The following is a 4,874-nucleotide window of genomic DNA, read 5'->3' as shown; positions in this document are numbered from 1 at the left end:
TCCCCCGGAAAAAACCTCGCAGATCGGCTTTTCTCACCGAATTCGTGCTCTGCCGCTGCTTGTGGAGGTCCAGCCGGTGCCGGAGCTGGGCTTGGGGGCACCCTGGGCAAATGGAGCTGGGCATGCAAAGCAGCAGCCAAAGAGACTGCACCCCTGCTTACAGGGGACTCGAGCTGCTGCCTGGCCCTCAAAGAGGCCGGAAATCCAGGGCACTGGCTGGGCCCTGACTTACAGGGCAGCCCTGGTACCAAAGGCTCCTTCTCTCTGATTCGGGGCACCCTGACCCGCTCCCCGCTAATGGGGCGGTCACCCCACACAGGCTGCCAGCGGAGCACTATCAAGAGTGCTCGGCACTTTCTGCCCTGAAGGCAGCTGAATCAGCAGCAGTGGCTGGTGACTGGCAGGGGCTTTTCCTGGGAGGTTGTGTGGGCTTGGGCAGAAGAAGTTTTTGAGGTGGGTTCCTCATCAGTTGAGAGAAGCTGCCGCTTCTCTGCGGAGCAGCTGGTTGGAAAGTGGCTGGTGTCTGGGGCCTACAAGTGGTGCTTGCCACCTAAATGTGTTGCCCTGTCCTGTCCTGCCCTACCATGCCCTAGTCCCCCTTCCTTGTGCTGTCAGCCAGGGAGAAAGAGAACCCCCGGGGAAGGCAAAAGCGGTGGGGGGAAAGGGTCCTCTCCGGAGCCTGCAAGCAGGGCCCGGGTCCTGCGCAGGAAACCCCAGCACGGGGCTTTAGGGCATTGAACTGTGTCACCCTCCCAGAAGCAGGGCTGGGGCCTCTGCTCCTTAAACCCCCAGGATGCTGGGCACCACGCGGTGCCCAAGATGACTAAGAACAGGGGGGTAGGAGGTGGGGAGAGGAAGGATGGCCAAAGTGCAGGGACCAGGGAGCGCCGCGGGGAGGTCCCTCCGGGGGAAGGCTTTCCGCCGTTCTCTGGGCGGAGGAGCTCGCGCTCCTGTGAAAGAGCTGCACCGTCCCCCCCAGCAAGAGCTCCTAAAGAGGAAAGAAAGAAAAAAAAGCAAGGCGTCTAATCCTGTGTGTGGAACGACGAGGCAAAAGCAAACAAGAGGAAGTGCGGCAGGCTGGAGAAAGAGAAAGAGAAAAGCAAAGAGGAAGGCACTCTAAGCAAAGGGACCTCAGGGATGCAGCCAAACAAGAGCATTTGTGGTGCTTTTGGAAAGGTTTCCATGACTTTGGGGAAGGTACTTGGCTCAGTGCCGTTCCCTGAGTTTTTAGAAGCCATTCCAATCCGGTATTAAGATACAACTTCCAAATTTTGGCCCTTGGAGGGCCGGGGCCAGGAATACCCGCCTGCTTACAGGGGGTCCCTCCCAGCACCTCTCACCCAGTGCAGGGGACAGGCACAGCCCTACTTACAGGGCAGTCCCCCTCGGCTTGGCATTCCCAGGGCTGACTTAAAGGGCAGCCCTGGTCCCAAAGGCTCCTTCTCTCCGATTCGGGGGCACCCTGACCCGCACCCCGCTAACGGGGCGGTCGCCCCACACAGGCTGCCAGCGGAGCACAAAGGCTCCCAGACCCGGACCCTGATTACAGGCAGGTCGACACCCAGGGAGCCAGAGAGCCCGGCCTTCCCCCCCAGCAGCAGGAACGAGACTCAACAGCCAGGCAGTGGAGCTTCACGGCCATAGGCCGGGGGGCTGGCGGCCCAGTCCCAAGGACAGGGAGGGCGCACGCCCGGCCCCACACATCCCGGCCCCACGCCTCTGAAAGGCCGGGGCCAGGGGCACCCGCCTGATTACAGGGGGTCCCGCCGAGCGCAGGGGACAGGCACAGCCCTACTTACAGGGCGGTCCCCTGCGGCTCGGCACTCCCAACCAGCCCCACGGAGCCCAAGGCTCCCACCTGCGCCCGAGTGACGGGCCGGCCAGCCTGGCTGCAGCACAACCACCACAACAACCACCACCACCATCAGCTCTTCGGGAGCCCGGCGGGCCACCTCGACCCCAGCCGCGGGGAGGTCACCCCAGCCAAAAGCAGCGCCAAAGGCGGGCCTGTGCCCTGCGGCACAGCACTTCCTCAACCCGCACCCTTCCAAAGGGCCAGGGAGGGCTCACTCCTGCTGGCTGGCTAAAAGCAGCCGCCCCAGCCCTGCTTACAGGGAGGCCGGGCTGCTCCTGGGGACACAGGGCTCCACGGGCTCGTGACACGCACCCCGAGTACGGGGCCGTTGTGCTGGCACGTCGCCAGCAGGACAGGCAGCCGTGCAGGCAGAGAGAGACCCAGGCTCTGACTACAGGCCGGTCACCTTGCCCGCGCTCCACGACTTAAGTGGCTTCGCTCTGTCCTTAGAAAGGAGAGGCGAGCCCGGACCCTCCCTCTGCTTGCGGCCTCAGAGGGGACTCCCCCGTTGCTGCACAGAGCCCTCTCTCCCTCCTGGGAAGTTTAAGCTAAGTACGCTGCAGCAATTTTAACAGGGGCCTAAACAAGTAGCTCATTTGCTCTCTCACTCACGCAGACGCAGACGCAGACACAGACACAGACACACACACACACAGATACATACAGGGACAAACAGAAGTTCCGAGAAGGGAGGGCAAGCCCTGTGCAGCCGCTCTCTGGGGAGCCATCCCTACCACCAAGCGAGTGAGGAGGGCCTCAGACCTGCCCCCCAGGGCTGCATGGAGGCCTGAGGGGCCTCAACACGCCAAGGGGCTTCACGGGTGGCCAAAGGGCAAATGGCGCAACACGCCCAGATTCCTGGGGGTCACAGATGCCAGCAGGCACAAAGCTGCTGGGTCAGGGGGAAGCGGGCAGGGAAACGGCCCTCCCCTGCTTACAGGGTGGGCCTGGGGTCCAGCGAGCTCCATGTCCCCCTCGGGTGTGGAGACGGTGGCCCTCACCCTCCTTACAGGGTCGCCACTCTCTCCAGGCAGCCAAACCATAGGGCAACATGGCCAAAGGCCGAAGACCTGAGCCCTGGTTACAGGGAGGTCGCCCAGTACAAAGCCAGCCAGGGCACAAAGGTGCTGGCAATGGTCTTGTGTGACTGCAGCCCTGGTAATAGGGAGGTCCTTTTGCTCAGAGCACCATTCTCCTTCCCCCTCTCCAACCGACCGCTCCTCCTCTCACCTGCTCCTGCCTCGCAATTCCTCACCATGCCTTGTGTGTGTTTCTTCTCCAGGAGCCGCTTCCAAGGAAGGAGGGCACAGTCAAGCACCAACTCCCCCGTCCAGAGGAGAGAAGAAAGCCAGCCCCCGGAGGGAGGTTCCCACAGTGCTCCCTGGCCCCCAGCCATCCTCCCTCCCCCCTACCCATTACCCCCCCAGGCTCAGTCACCTCAGACCCATCTCCTTACCGCCATAGTACCCAGTGGCCCAGAGGGAGGCAAAAACCAAAGGCCCCAGCCCCGCTTCCGGGTCAATGGCCCAGCTCAAGGCAATAAAATGGCTTCCCAATGCCAGGGCTTCCCAGGCAGGACCCAGGCCCTGCTTGCAAGCACAACCCAATGCCTGGAGAAGGCCCCTTCCTCCCGTGTTCCCCGGTGGTTCTCTTTTTCCCAAGCTGCTCCTGAAGCAAAGGGAAGGAAGCCTAAGGCAGGGCATGCCCAGCCCCACACACCCTGGCTCCATGCCTCTGAAAGGTCAGGGCCAGAGATACCCGCCCGATTACAGGGGGTCCCTCCCAGCACCTCCCGCCCAGTGCAGGGGACAGGCACAGCCCTACTTACAGGGCAGTCCCACTTGGCTCAGCACTCTCAACAAGCCTCACGGAGCCCGAGGCTCCGACCTGTGCCCGAGTTACGGGCTGTCCATCCTGGCTCTTCACCTCTTCAGGAGCTCCACTTCCCTGCTGGGTACAGAGATGGTGGCTCTCACCCTCCTTACAGGGTTGCCCCTCTCTCTGGGCAGCCTAACTACGGGGCAACATGGCAAAAGGCCAAGAAAAGCAAAGACCTGAGCCCTAGTTACAGGGAGGTCACCCAGCAAAAAGCCAGCCAGGTCACAAAGGTGCTGGCAACACCCTTGACTGACCACAGTCTCGATTACAGGGAGGCCCTTTTGCCCAGAGCGCCCTTCTCTTTCCTCCACGTCAGTCTCCCACACTTCCTCCCTCTTCTTCTCTCTCGCTTTTGCCTCGCAGTGTCACACGATGGATGTCTCCGTCTGCTCCACCAGCTGTGGCCGAGGTAGGAGGACGAGGTCAGGACCCAGAGAGAGGGATGCCGGCCCCCGGAGGGACCTCTCCACAGCACCACCCGGCCCTCGGCTCTACCCCCCAACCCGTAGCCCGAACCCAGGAGGAATTTCTTTCCCAAAGAGGCTGCAGGGCTTCATTGTTAGAATTCAGGAGATGATTTTCCAGACGTAGAATTGCGAATTACTTACTGGTGGAAGAGTCTCACAGAATCGTCTGGTCGTACTTCGGGACCAAGAGGACGGCCGGCCTCCGGAGGGAGCTCTCCTCAGCACCGCCAGACTCCCGGAGGGGAATCCCCTCAGAACCGCCCGACCCCCGGAGGGGGATCCCCTCAGCACTGCCCGACCCCCGGAGGGGGATCCCCTCAGCACTGCCCGACCCCCGGAGGGGGATCCCCTCAGAACCGCCCGACCCCCGGAGGGGAATCCCCTCAGAACCGCCCGACCCCCGGCTGTCTTCCCGCCCCTCCCCCCTGCCCCGGAAAAAACTCGGAGATCGGTTTTTTTCTCACCGAATTCCTGCTCCGGTGCTCCTTCCAGTGAAGAGTTCGAAGTGCTCTCCGCTGCTCCGGGCTCCTGGCCGCTCCCGGCGGGGTCCTGACCCTCCGGCCCCGCTGTGGCGACCGCCGCCCGCCCCTCCCCGGGACGGCGCCTGCCCTCCCCACGGCGCTCGCAGACCCCTCGAAGGCGATGGTCGACACCCGCTCGCCCGCCCCGAGACG

Source organism: Calidris pugnax, unplaced genomic scaffold (assembly GCF_001431845.1).
Source record: "Calidris pugnax isolate Ruff unplaced genomic scaffold, ASM143184v1 scaffold180, whole genome shotgun sequence".
Classification (NCBI taxonomy): domain Eukaryota; kingdom Metazoa; phylum Chordata; class Aves; order Charadriiformes; family Scolopacidae; genus Calidris; species Calidris pugnax.
This window is presented reverse-complemented; position numbering follows the sequence as displayed.